We start from the raw sequence: 14,800 nt of genomic DNA, 5'->3' as shown, positions 1-14,800 counted from the left end.
ACCCAAATGCCTGCCAAAGCTGAGACCAGGTCAGGCAAAAGCCAGGAGCCAGGAACTCCAACCAGGTCTTACACATGAGTGGTAGGGATCCAACAACTTGGTCCAGCACCTGCTACCTCCTGGGGTGGGCATCAGCACGGGACTGGATCACTGGCACATTCCAGAACAGAGGATGTAAGCATCCTAAATGGAAGCATAACTGGCTATGCCACAACACCCACCCCTGGGAAAACTTTCTTGAGATGTACCACTTTACCTGAAATAACTCTATTTCTGTTACAATTTTGTTTTTTGTTTACTTCCTTAAAGCTTTTAGAATGTTATTATTTAACTTGAAAGCCAGAGAAAGATCTGCCACCTGGTAGTTGTTTCCCCAAACACCTGCATCCAAGCCTGAGCCGAGGAGGGAGGCAGGGGCCCAGGAGGAAGGCAGGGGTCCAGGAGGAAAGCAGGGGCCCAGGAGGGAAGCAGGGGCCCAGGAGGGAGGCAGGGGCCCAGGAGCAAGGCTGGGGCCCAGGAGGAAGGCTGGGGCCCAGGAGGGAGGCAGGGGCCCAGGAGGGAGGCTGGGGCCCAGGAGGAAGGCAGGGGCCCAGGAGGAAGGCTGGGGCCGAGGAGGAAGGCAGGGGCCCAGGAGGAAGGCAGGGGCCCCGGAGGAAGGCAGGGGCCCAGGAGGGAGGCAGGGGCCCAGGAGGGAGGCAGGGGCCCAGGAGGAAGGCTGGGGCCCAGGAGGGAGGCTGGGGCCCAGGAGGGAGGCTGGGGCCCAGGAGGGAGGCTGGGGCCCAGGAGGAAGGCAGGGGTCCAGGAGGAAGGCAGGGGCCCAGGAGGAAGGCTGGGTCCCCGGCATGGGAGGTGGGAGCCCTTAGCAGCAGGCTGGAGGCAGAACAGCTACCGACAGGGAGTGCAGGGGTCTTAGCTCCTAGTAAGTCCTTTGTTTTTCATGTATCACACTGGTATTCTAATTTTCACTTGCCTTTTCTTTTTCTTATTCCAAAAGTAAAGTTATAGAGAAAAAAGAAGAGAGAGCAAGCAAGCGATTTCTTTTTTTAAGTCCATTGGTTTACTCCCCAAATGGTTGCAATGGCTAAGGTGAAACCAGGAGCCTGGAGCTTCCTCTAGGTCTCCCAAGCGCTTGAGCCAGCTGGCTGCTTTCCCAGGTGCATTAGCAGGGATCTGGATTGTAAGTGGAACAGCCATGACTGGTGCCCAAAGAGGATCTCAACATTGCAGCAGTTTAACTCAGTATGCCAAAATGAATAAATCTTTTAAAACAGAAAAGAGACAGGGCAAAGGGCAGTCTTGCCCTTGTGTCTGCAGGGAGACTCAGGCAAGAGGGTTTAAGGAATTCAGGCCGAGGGCCGGGCCAGTTTCCTACAGAGCTTTGGCCAATGACCTCTATCTACACTGTTATCAGAGCAGTTTGGGCTGGAGTCTGCTGGGAAAACCCTGCGGCAGCTGGCAGAACACAGGATGAGAAACACACAAATGTGTGGCCAGGACACAGCAAGCAGGGGCGGGGGGCTTGGAGGACCTCAATCCCAGGCTGAAGAAAATCTCATCATGCTGGGAGGAGGAGCTGCACGACGCAGCAGAAGGCAATGGTTAGATGGAGGGACAATTAACTCCCTATGTAAGCCACTAACTGGCTGAGCAGCGACAATCCAACCCTGTTTCCTGCCCGTGCCAAGCGCTGCCCAGCTGCCCAGACCACTAAATGTGACTGACCTCAGAGGAACGTGTCCTGATTGTGCCACGCGTCCAATCTCCCAGTGCCCATCTCTTTGCTTCTTTAGGCCTTAAAATACAAGCAACGGCAGCAGCCCGGCGTTTCAGGACGGCCTGCCCAGCGCTGCCGGTGCCCCTGCGGGCCGTAACTGCAGGGAAATCAGATACTCCAGCCCTCCCCACCCCCCTCCCCAAACCCCATTATCAGCCAAAGTCCAGGGTAATTTGAACATGAATTGGGCCAAGAGGGAAGGCTAGCCCTCCTCTGCCCCAGGGGACGGGTTCCAGAGGAGGGTGGCTGGCTGCTCCAGACTGGGGTTGAGGACTGGGGGCTGGGCCCGGCTGCTGCTCCTCATTCCAAGCCTGCAGCAATGGCCTGAACCCTGGCCTCGGTGGCCACACCTGTTCTTTGTCTCCCGCCCCCCCCCAACCCCGCCCGTCCCCCGCTCTCCCCAGCCAGGATTGCAGGTGGGCGACAGGGCTAGGCCACTTCTGGAGTCCGGATGCTGAGGAGGAGGCGATCCCAGAGGCGTCTGGCTGTAGCCCAGCCGTGGTGCCATGCTGCTTCCCAACTGCTGGGAGTGGGGGGGGGGAGGGGGAGTGGGACAACAAAGTGGGGAGTGAGGGGGGCAGGGCAGGCACCCTCAGCTGTTCTCCCTGCAAGTGGGAGGTAGGGGTGTGGGAGCGAGTCCCCCAGGGCTCCTTCTAGGGAGGAATCAGGCCCGCTTTTGTGCCTGGGATTTGTGGCAGCCTGCTTCCTGCTGGGAGAGCTGTGGCAGCTGCACCTGCCAGGTGATGTGTCCCTGGGTGGCCCGCCTTCCCCACTTCCTGCCCATGCCGGGCAGTTAGGAGGCGTGCACAAGGGGCTTCTGTGCCACCCTTCCCCGAGGCGTTCTTCTGTAACACTGTGAACTTCTCTGTGGAATCCGAGTTGGCACCAGATGAGCCACCATCCGTAATGGGAGCGAGCCAGTGCAGTGCTGGGGTCCCTGGCAAGCCCAGGTGTCTGCTAGTATTCATGCAGCCCACTGCGTCAGGGTCCCAGAGGCACGCGCCCCGCACGCGATGCCCAGAGCCGCCTGCAGAGTGAGGGGCCTGGCTGCGGAGTGCGGACTGGGTCTTTCCGAGCTGCACGTGGCCCAGAGTCATGCCTGCACGCCCTTCAGGAGCCTCTTCTGTTTCTCTGTTCACACCTGGGTTTTGACCTCATGGCCCTGGAAGGGAAACTTCCAGGTTTCAACAGCTTGGAGGTTTGTAGAAAGACAAGGAACAGAGGATGACAAGTGACAGGGTATCATTCGTATAACAGCTGATCGGATAATATCTGCATGAGGACACTTGATTAGATATGCAAAACAAAAAGATAGTTTCAAACAAGGGTGTGGAAACCATTGACGGGTTGGGCCTGGCACAGTGACCTAGCAGCTAAAAGTCCTCACATTGAACACACCAGGATCCCATCCAGCTCCCTGCCTGTTTTACTTCCACCCAGCTCCCTGCTTGTGGCCTGGGAGGGCAGTTGACCACGGCCTAAAGCCTTGGGACGCTGCACCCATGCAGGAGACCTGGAAAGAAGCTCCTGGCTCCTGGCTTTGTGGAGCTGGCTCCAGCAGTTGTGGCCACTTGGGGAGTGAACCAGCAGATGGAAGATCTTTCTCACTATCTCCTTCTCTCGGCAAATCTACCTTTCCAATAAAAATAAATAAATCTTTTTTCAAAATAGTGAATGGGGGTCCGGTGTGGTGGGGCCTAGCAGCTAAAGTCCTCGCCTTGAATGCGCTGGGATCACATATGGGCACCGGTTCTAATCCCAGCAGCTCCATTCCCATCCAGCCTCCTGCTTGTGGCCTGGGAAAGCAGTCAAGGACAGCCCAAAGCCTTGGGACCCTGCACACGTGTGGGAGAACTGAAGAAGGTTCTTTTGGATCAACGCAGTACCAGGCGTTGCAGTCACTTGGGGAGTGGATCAACAGACAGAAGATTTTCCTCTCTGTCTCTCCTTCTCTCTGTATATCTGACTTTGCAATAAAAATAAATCTTCTTTAAAAAAAAATAGTGAATGGGCAGTGCAGTACCAGGGTTTGACAGCTGCTCCAGCCCTCTGCCAATGCAGGCGTGGGATGCCAGGCTGATCCCTTAGGTTGTTGGGTCCCTCCCACCAGGGGGCAGACCTGAGCTGGGTTCTCAGCTTCCAGATAAGTCCTGGCCCAGCCCTGGCTACTGTAGGCACTTAAGGAGTAAACCAGCAGGTACAAGATCTTTCTCTTTCTCTCCAATAAATATATAATATAAATAACTCCTACAGAAGGCACTAGTATATATAATGATTCAACTTACAAGTGTGACATATAGCCATGACATAGTGAATATTGCATATCTTTCAGGATTCTAAAATCTCCCATTGTGGGGCTGGCTCTATGGCACAGTAGGTAAAGTCACTGCCTGCACTGATGACACCCCATATAGGCACTGGTTCAAGCCCCAGTTGTTCCACTTCCAATCCAGGTCCCTGCTAATGAGCTGGCAAAGCAGTGGAAGATGGCCCCCACACTCATGTGACAGACCCGGAAGCAGCTCCTGGTTCCTGGCTTGTACAACTTATGCTACTTACACTGGATGAGAAGTGCAGCCGCCGAGATTCGACTACACCCGTGTGGGATGCTGGCGCTGCAGATGGAGGATTAGTCCTGGAGTTACTGAGTCATGATCTGCATTACTGGGAGCCCCAGTGAACTAGGCTGGGTCTTGGGGGGGAACTTGCGGCAGGCTGTGTAGACCAGCAACTGCCCCAGCACAGCCGAGAGAGCCCATCTCATACAGCTACTTTAAAAAAATTCTTTGATTTGAAAGTCAGAACTGAATGGGAGGAAAGAAGGGAGGGAAGCGGGAAGGAAGGAGGGAGGGAGTGAGAACGGAAGGGAAGATGGAGAGATCTTCTAACTGCTGATTCACTCCTCAGATGGCTGCAATGGCCAGGGCTGCATCAGGCTGAAGCCAGGAGCCAGGAGCTTGCTCCAGCTCTCTCCCTCTGGGCGGAGGGGCCCAAACACTCGCTCATCTCCTGCTGTTCCCAGCTGCTTTGGAGCAGCCTGTACGGAAGGCTTCACCACAATGCCAACTACTTCTTTTAAGATTTATTTTATTTTTATTGCAAAGTCGGATTATAGAGAGGAGGAGAGACAGACAGGAAAATCTTCCATTCAATGATTCACTCCCCAAGTGACCGCAATGGCTGGTGCTGCGCTAATCTGAAGCCAAGAACCAGGAACTTCTGCCAGATCTCCCACGTAGGTGCAGGGTCCCAAGGCTTTGGGCCGTCCTTGACTGCCTTCCCAGGCCACAAGCAGGGAGCTGGATGGGAAGTGGAGCTGCCAGGATTAGAACCGGTGCCCATATGGGATCCTGGCGGGTTCAAGGCGAGGACTTTAGCTGCTAGGCCACCGCGTCGGGCCCCAAACTACTACTTATTGGAGAAGAAAACGGAATGCAAGGAGTCACTGGCGTGGTGACACTGTGTGCTAAGCTGTCACTTTGGACACTGACAACCAGCACTGGAGCAGCTGCTCTGCTCCTGAACCAACTCCCTGCCAATGTAAGCGGGAAGGCAGAGAAGGATGCCCCAGGTGCTCAGGCCGTGCCCCCCGAGTGGGAGACTCAGACGGGGCTCCTGCAGCTCTGGCTGCTGTGGCCACTCAGAACGTGGAGGGGAGAGCTCGGTTTTCCTTTCTCTCTCTGTAATTCTGCCTTTCAGATAAAATAATCCTTAAAAAATGTCCTGAGTCAAGTCATTACACCTGAATGCTTGTTTGCTGAGCGATTCCTTCTTTGGTCCAGCGTAACTCAGAGCAGCCGAGCGTGCAGGGCGCCTGCGGTCTGTGTTGGGCTCCCAGAGCTGCTCAGAGTTCCTTCTGCGCCCCTTCCTCCCAGTCTGTGGTTACAAGCTCGCTCTCTGACGCCTCCCCCACACGCCTCGTGGGCGTGTCAGCCTCTGACAGGTTTCATCAAGAGTCTAAGGTTCAGAAAGTTCAGTTCATGGAACTGAATGCCAGGGAGTCTTGGGCAATCTTTCTTCATATAACACAGCACTCAGGTTGTTTATCAAATGCCAAAGGCCCTCCTATTTAACTTTCTGATTAAAAAAAATTCAGAGTTATAGAGAGAGGGGGATAGAGTGAGAGAAGGAGAGATCTGTCTGCTGGTTTACTCCCCAGATGGCTGCAACAGCCAGGACTGGACCAGGCCGAAGCCAGGACTCAATTCGGAGCTCATCTTGGATGCCTGTGTCCCAGGTAACAATTCACAGGGCCGCACCACAAAGCCCGAACTTTCCTGTTTTTGACTGAGTGAGCAGTGAGAAATACTGCCCTACTTCAAGGAGACCAGGGGCTCAGACACCCAGGCACGTACAGTTCTCAGCCTCAGCACTGGGCAGTAGTGGGGCTGGGTGGGGACTGTGGTTAATTGGGGTCCTACGTACCACCTACAGACAGCTGTTGCTTAATTCTGGCTGCTTCTGGCCTGGGTAAGTGTGGGCACATCGTGAGCCTATTTTAGGAATTTTTAAGAGAATCTGAGAAGCTAGAGTTTGCTGTTAAGACTTTTTTTTTTTTTTTTTTTTTTTGCCTTGCAAGTGATTGCTTTATCTTTTAATTAAATATTTTGGCAGCCACACAAAAAAACATGTTCCTGGGTTACTCTGCTTTTCATGCCTCTTTCACTTTCTAAGCCGTCACTCGAGATGCTGGGCCATAGTCGCCTTTCTCCTCTCTGTTCAAGAACTTCTGAGTGCCCCACCTCTCTGCCACTGTCCTGGGCGTCTCTTACGCACATATTTGTAAAAACACACCCTGGGTACTGGCATGTTGGTGCTGGAGCTAAACTGCCACCTGCAAAGGCCCAAGAGCCAGTGTGAGTCCCAGCTGCTCTGCTTTCCAACCAGTTCCCCGTTGACGTCTGTGGGGAAGCAACAGCAGACGGTCCAGGTGCTTGGGTCCTGTGCACACGGGGGAGACCTGGCTGAAGTTCTTGGCTCCTGGCTTCAAACTGGCCCTGCCCAGCTGCTACACCTGTTTGGGGAAATGAGCCTGTGTATGGAAATTCTCTCTCCTTTTCTCTCTTTCACTTTGGCTTTAAATAAACAAAATATACAACAACAAACATTTTCTACAAGGTGGTATGCTAAAACCTTATCTGTATTATTACATCTAATTTTTATAAAACCATGACATCAACACATAGGTCCTCTAAGATGTACGATGGATAACCTCCAGATTCAGTGGCTTTGATGCACCTGTCAGCCCACACAGTGCTTTGTCAGCTGCTGTGGTTCCTGCAGCTAAGGAGCCACACAGCAGCCTGCCTCGACGGCTCTGGCTCTAAGACTCTCAGCCAGCTGTGGCTCAGACACTGACTGGGGCCATGCACAGCTGTGACCTGGCTGGGAAACCCTCTTGTGCAGTGGCTCATCCACAAGTGCGGTGGGAGGCAGTAGTTCCTCCCCACTGCGTGTTCACGTGTCCTGACAGCATGGCAGCCAATGTCTCCCAGGGCAGGTGAGCCCAAGGACAGTAAGGGGGACAGTTCACGGTCTTTGTGGCCCAGGCTTAGAGGTCTCACCTGTGTCCCTTGCTTCAGTAACTCAGTGGTTCCATGAGTGGGTGTTTTGCAGGGATAATGAAAGGGGATGGCGATAACACGACAGGGCACTCGCATCCCCAGGGGCCAGAGCACTGGGCGCCATCCCCAAGGCTCCGGCAGCAACAGCCCCAACTGCAGTGAGCAAACAAAGACACTTTGAGGGTTAACAAATTGGTCAGACCTTAGGCACTGGGCCAAGCACATTGCTAACGTGCTTTCAAGGTCATGGTCAGTTTGTGGGGATGCCCATAGATGAACCATTTAAGGAACAGTCACTAGACTGTTATATAATGTGTCAGGCTACAGTTTCGCAAGTGGAAGACATCGTTTTGCACACTAACCTACCTGCTTACCAACTCACCTACCTATTTTTAATTTTAAAGAATGATTTATTGATTTGAAAGTCAGTTACACAGAGGAAGAGAGAGACAGAGCAATCTCCTACCTGCTGACTCAACAACCGTGGCTGCAATGGCCTGGACTGGGCCACCTTCCTCTGAGTTTTCCATGTGGATACAGAGGCCCACGCACTCGGAGCATCTCCTACTGCTTTCCCAGTCGGCGGGGAGCTGGATCGGAAGCGGAGTCACTGAGGATGCTGACACAGCAGGTGTAGACTAAACTCACTGTGTCACAGTGCCGATCCCATAGGATAATGCCTCCTAGCATGGATCAGTACCCAGCCCTTCGCCTCGCCTCGCCTCATCTCTCCTCTCCTCATTATATTTTAAATTTTTTAATTTATTTTTAAAAAACTGGTTTTTTTTAAAAAAAAGATGTATTTATTTATTTTTATTGCAAAGTCAGATATATAGAGAGGGAGCAGAGACAGAGAGGAAGATCGTCCATCTGATAACTCACTCCCCAAGTGAACGCAATAGCTGGTGCTGCACTGATCTGAAGTCAGGAGCCAGGATCTTCTTCCGGGTCTCCCACGCAGGTACAGGGTCCCAAGGCTTTGGGCCATCCTTGACTGCTTTCCCAGGCCACAAGCAGGGAGCTAGATGGGAAGTGGAGCTGCCGGGCTTAGAACTGGTGCCCCTATGGGATCCCGGTGGGTTCAAGGTGAGAACTTAAGCCACTAGGCCACTGCGCCAGGCCCCTCACCTCTCCTCTTTTTTCTTTCTTATATGAGAGAGATACAAAGACAGAATTCCCGACTTCTAGTTCACTCTCCAGATGCCTGCAGCGGCTGGTCCAAAGCCCAGAGCCTGAAATTCAACCCAGGTCTGCAGATGTGGAAGGCAGGAAGGACAGCGCTTATGTCATCACGCCCTCTGCCTCCCAGGCCTGCGTCAGCACAGAGCTGAAGTCAGCACCCAGCGTGGGCCCCAGGTGCACTGGCCATGTCAACCGCGTGGCCCACTGCCTGTCCCTTCTTCCTTTCCACCACAGGGCGCACCACCAGGTGCTCACCCGCCCCCCACGGAGAGACACGGAGGTGGCTTCCACCTCCTGGCTGTCTGCTGCGAACCTCATCTGGACACGCTGGCTTGGTCCCCCTGAGCCGACCTTGTGAGCCTACGGCTGGGGGAGGAACTGCAAGCCGTGCTGATTCCGGCCCTCTTCCTGAGAAGCAGCCAGACTGGTTTCCACAGCCGCTGGGTCACTGACGCTGCCCTTGGCAGTGCCCCAGCCTTCTCACTTCTCCACCCTCACCCTCCTTGCTGTTTTCCACTGTTGCCCGAGCGTGTATGGTCTGGCCCCGGTGCACATGCTGCATGACTGAGCAGGCTTATGCTGCTGGATCCTTTGCAAGGAGGCCAACAACTTCTCTGAGGAGTGATGAGGACGCAGGGGGCATGGCCATGGGCACTGCAGGCAGGCTGAGTGCCCTCCGAGAGGGACTCACCGAGGAGACACAAACTCCTGCGGCGCCTTCAGCTGCTGCCTCGCAAGGAGAAGCCTTGCCGAGACGGGAGAGGCGAAGAGCCAAGCCACGAGTGTTCTCGAGGTGCGGAGCACCTGTCTCGCACTCCAACTGCTCAGCTTCCGCCAGCCCTCTCAGACACAGCGGCTGCTGCGGACAGCCCGCACTGAGCCTCTGTACACACAACGGCCGTTGCTAGACACGGGAGGGGTGGCTGGGTGAAGGAGATCTGGGTTAACAAACAGATCATGTAATATCAAATATTAACAGCAGTGGAGGATGAGGGAGAGCCGTACGGAAATGCTGCACTACTGTAATTTTTTTTTTTTTTTTGGTAACTGAAAACAATTCTGGGCCTGGCACGATGGCCCAGTGCTTAAATCCTCACCTTGAACATGCCAGCAGAGGGACTGCTTCATGTCCCAGCTGTTCCACACCCCACCGAGTTCCCAGCTAACTGTTTAGAAAGGCAGTGGGGGGTGGCCCAAGGCCTTGGGACCCTGCACTCATGTGGGAGACCCAGAAGCTCTCATCTCCTGGCTTTAGACTGGCCCAGCTATGGTTGCTTTAGCCACTTGGGGAGTGAATCAGAGATCTTTCTGTCTCTCCTCCTGTCTGTATATACGACTTTCCAATAAAAATAAATAAAATCTTAAAAAAAGAAAAAACTAGATTAAAACATTTTTTTGAGTTATAAGAGTTGTTTTCTTTGTTAAAGAAAAAATTATAAGATGTGTCAATGGGTACATAGCAATCTTATTTCTGGAAGCCTATGTAATGCCTTGACGCCCTAGGAATCTCTTCAAACCTTTAACACTTCCTTACGGTGAAGACACTCCAATCCTTTTTCCCCAATCTGTCTTTCTCTGTGGTCTCCCCACTCTGTGCTGGAACCCCAGCACTTCCCAGTGCCTGTAGCTTGGCACCTGTCACAAAGCCTTTCGCAGGTGCACGCCTCCATACGTGGTTCTTGCATATGTTTGCAGATGTTTTATTCAGTTCTCAGGATCTTCTTCTCATTTTCTCCATGCTGTTCTTCAAGGCATGAGACGTTTTAACTTGGAGGAAGGCTGATTCCTCCGTGTTTCTGTGGCTGGTGCCCAAGAAGCCACCCTGATGCGCGGTGACAAAGGCCGACGCTTGCGTCTCCTTCGAGGAGGGTTGTGCTTCGGCTGGTTTAGCCAGTTGGCTGGCCCACTGCGACTGCGCCTGTGTACGGCGTGAGGCCGGGGCACCGCGCTCTTCCGCACAGGAATCCCCGACCCATCCCCTTCTCTCCCAGCGCCTGTGTCTTTGTGCAACTGCTGGGCGAATTTCCAGAACAGGGCTGATTCCGGAAGCTCCTCTCTGCATGCCTTTGCCACTGTAGAAGCGCTTTCTTTTTCTGTCCATAGTTCAGATGTCATGTTTGGGAAGCTGCCGGGCCCGGTGCAGACCCCAGGCCGGGGAGCGGTGTCCTGGCTTCCCTCCCCGTGGAAACTCCACTGCTGGGCTCCCAGGCTGCCCCTGGCCAGGAGAGGCAGGACAAGGCTCCCTCTGGTAGCAACGGGAACCTCTGGGACCTCTCCTCGGTTGTCAAATCTGCCCAGAGCGGGAACCCCGGGATTCCAAGAGCCATTGGAGCCCAGCAACTGCCACCAAGGATCGAGAACCTCTGCTCCTCTCCCCGGGCCAGCCTGCTGCTGTGCCGGCATCCTTGAAGTGCTTTTTTTTTTTTTTAGAGATTTATTTTTATTGCAAAGTCAGATATAGATAGAGGAGTAGACACAGAAAAGAAGATCTTCCGTCCAATGATTCACTTCCCAAGTGAGCGCAACGGCCAGTGCTGCACTGATCCGAATCCAGGAGCCAGGAAGCTCCTCCAGGTCTCCCACATGGATGCAGGGTCCCAAGGCTTTGGGCCGTCCTCAACTATTTTCCCAGGCCACAAGCAGGGAGCTGGATGGGAAGTGGAGCTGCTGGGATTAGAACCAGCGTCCATATGGGATCCCAGTGCATTCAAGGCGAGGACTTTAGCTGCCAGGCCACCATGCCAGGCCCTCTAAGTGCTATTTATTCAAATGATATTTTTAAAAAGATTGTCACATTTTTACCTCTTACTCCAGTGCCTCTTAAGAGTGTAGCCAGAGCGGTCTTTCACATCCAGTCATGTCACTTCCCTCCTTAAAACCTGCAATGGGTTCCAGGGCTGGGGCCAAGAAGACACCAGATGAGGCTCCAACAAAGTAAGGAAGTGCTCCAAAGGGGAGGGATGTGGAGCCAACTGGAGACCTGGCCCTGTCATAGGAGGTGACTTCACCTGCTACGCCCCACACTGAATTCCAGTATTCCTCATTTGCAGTCATGACTGAGATGTACTAATCAAAGTTCTGAATCACTGGTCCTGGTATTGTGCTGCCGTGGCCTGCAACGCCAGCATGGCACGAGAGTGCCAGTAGGAGTCCTGGGCTCTCTGCTGCCAACCCGTTTCCCTGGAAATGCACCTGGGGCGGGCAGCAGCGGCAGGAGGCCGTCCAAGAGCACAGTAGTTCCTAGCTTCTGCCTTCCACCTGCCCAGGCCACTGCTGCCATCGGGGGAGTCAATGTGCAGACGGAAGAGTTTTCTTTCTCGGACTCTTTCAGTAACTCTGTCCTTCAACAAGGAAGGAAGAAAGAGGAGACAGGAGGAAAACTGAAAACATTTTGAATCATGACCAGAACTATTTCAGAAATTATTCTGATGATTCCTTCTAGATAAAAAAGAAGCAAGGGAGTCTGGCGGCATGGCCTAGCAGCTAAAGTCCTGGCCTTGAATGCACCGGGATCCCATATGGGCACTGGTTCTAATCCCAGCAGCTCCATTTCCCATCCGGCTCCCTGCTTGTGTCCTGGAAAAGCAGTCGAGCACGGCCCAAAGCCTTGGGACCCTGCATCCATGTGGGAGACCTAGAGGAGATTCCAGGCTCCTGGCTTTGGATCAGTGTAGCACTGGCCGTTGCTGTTGCTTGGGGGTGAATCATTGGACGGAAGATCTTCTTCTCTGTCTCTCCTCCTTTCTGTATATCTACTGTATATCTGACTTTGCAATAAAAATAAATAAATCTTAAAAAAAAAGAGAAAGGAAAGTACAGCAAGGGGTTACAGCAAGCCATCCCACACGGTTTGGTCACTGATTTGAAGCCCTTTGGCCGAGCAAGGCAGTCTGCTGAGAGAAGGCTGTTATTACTACACCGCTCTTGGGACGCTCCAACCCAGGAGGAAAGACAACACTCCTTGCCTGTTAGAGAAACACACATGACCAACTTCATGTCAGAGAGCAGTCAGAAGGGGAAGCGTCTTGTCCTTTCCCCTTTGACATACATTCCACAGCGATCCAGACTGAATACACACACATGTAATCAGAGTTCTCATTTATGACCTCCCGAACAGGGCAGGGGGAGGCACCTGGTTGCTGAGAACACGCACACCTGGTAGGGACGGCCGGTCCTAAGGGAGGCCAGGCCTGAGGGAAGGCTGCACACGGGACACGTCACGGGCTGACACGCCCCACACAGAATGCATGTGACAACAGGTGACAGTGAACGAGCTTTGTGACGACTAGAATTGCTTTCCTGCTTTTGACACTGGATGGCATTTATGCAGGGTGATATCCTAAAGAGAAGGAAGGCAAAGGTGTACAGGACCTCAGTGCAGCCCTTACAACTGCTTGGGAGCCTAAAGTCACTTCAGCAGGGCGAAAGTGAAGACCACCTTTGCACTTGGGTGTTTTAAAATACAGAAAAGCAGTGAACAGTAATGACCTTTCAGTGGATTTCAGTTGACTTCACGGCCAAGTTCAAAGCTTTCTAGAATGACATTCAAAGCCCTTCTTTTAAAAAAAAATTGATTAATTTATTTGAAAGAGTTGCAGAAACACGGAGATGGGAGGGGGGAGAAGGGAGGAAGGAGGGGAAGAAGAGAGAGAAGAGAGAGGGAGAGAAAGAGCTTCCATCTGCTGGCTCATCCCCAGGGGTCACAATGGCTGGGCTGGGCCAGAGCCAGGAGCCAGGAGCTTCGTGTGCGTCTCCTAGGTGGATGGCAGAGGCCAAGCACTCGAGCCATCCTTTGCTGTTTTCCCAGCTATTGGCAAGAAGCTGGATTGGAGAAGCAGGACTAGAACTGGCACCCAGACGGGATGCTATTGTAGACCTTAGGGTTGGGAACACTCCATCACAGCCCGAGGGAACTTCAAAAAATCAAGAAGGATGGAGTAAAAAGATAAATTTATTTTGGTGCAGAAAAAATATGCTTTGATATTCACGTAGTTTTTTCATAGCATGCATTTTCCATGGCCTTTCCTAGGTGTTTCTAGGGGTTCTAGAAAACCCAGGTAGCAGTACTTCAAGGGTGAAGGAAAGAAGTTGGTTGAACCAGGTAACTTGTCATATACATGGTCTAAATCCTACTATGTCACATAGGGATTTCCTAGTGTTACCTTGCTGCACCACAAGCATGCTGAGTTGCCACCCAACGGGCTCAGCTCAGACACGCACCTGCCAGCAAGTTCACAGAGCTGCGGTCTGGGAAGTGGACGGCAGAGGGCGAACAGGAGGCGGGAGAGGTCCCCCTGGGGCAGTAAGCAGGCAAGCTCTGGGGCACCTGCATCTGCTGCAAATGGCTCCAGAGACGAGCAGGCGACCCGAGATGTGGCCGTGGCCTCCGGAGGGCCCAGCCTCACTAGGCCAGAGGGTGCCGGCCTAGTCTTCCCATGTATGAAGCAGCAAAGGAGCATGTTTCAGCAGCACCCACACTAAGTCCTGACACGAGGCCCCCGGCAACGTGGTACCACACTGAGGGTTTTCTTAGAGTGCTGTGTGTACACCTGTAAGGTCAGAAAACTCTGACTCCTGTTAATCCACTTTCCTGGGCTTCTGCTTCTTCATCTGTGCGGCAGGACAAGAAGAGCATGTTTTTGATAGCGAGCTTATGAGGACAAACTGGGATAAGGCATACAAAGGCGGCCGGCGCTGTGAGGTAGTGGGTGAAGCCGCTGCTGGCAACACTGATATCCTGGTTCAAGTCCCGGCTGCTCTACTTCCGACCCAGCTCCACGTGAATGGCTTAGGGAAGCAGCAGAGGACGGCTCAAGTGCTTGGGCCCCCGCACCCACATGGGAGATCTGGATAGAGCTTCTGGCTCCTGTCTCAGCCTGGCCCAGCCCTGGCTGTTGCAGCCATTTGGGAAGAGAACCGGCGGACGAGATCTCACGAGTATGTCCCTTGTCACCATTATTGCTAATTGTATCTTGAGGAAGAAAGCAACCCATGTGTGTTATTATTCAGTTATTCTTACATAACTCATAAGACCCGGAGTCCGTGTCTGAGTCCTATACCCTCCGTACACCGCGGTGATTCAGCTGCCCCGAGTGGGCTGGGGTCCTGGAGCAACGTGGCCCTGTCCACAGTGCTGAATCTTCCCGGCGCTCAGTCCTGCCTGCATCTCCGCAGACCCTCTTCTGAGCACTGACACGCACACTAACGTACACGCAGGAACCAGACAGCATCAGTCTCCGTGGGGGACTCCAGGACCGTCCCCCACTCCCACGGGCCCCCA

The sequence above is a fragment of the Ochotona curzoniae genome, unplaced genomic scaffold (genome assembly GCF_017591425.1).
Source record: "Ochotona curzoniae isolate NIBS_2020 unplaced genomic scaffold, NIBS_Ocur_1.0 contig_2321, whole genome shotgun sequence".
Taxonomy (NCBI): domain Eukaryota; kingdom Metazoa; phylum Chordata; class Mammalia; order Lagomorpha; family Ochotonidae; genus Ochotona; species Ochotona curzoniae.
This window is presented reverse-complemented; position numbering follows the sequence as displayed.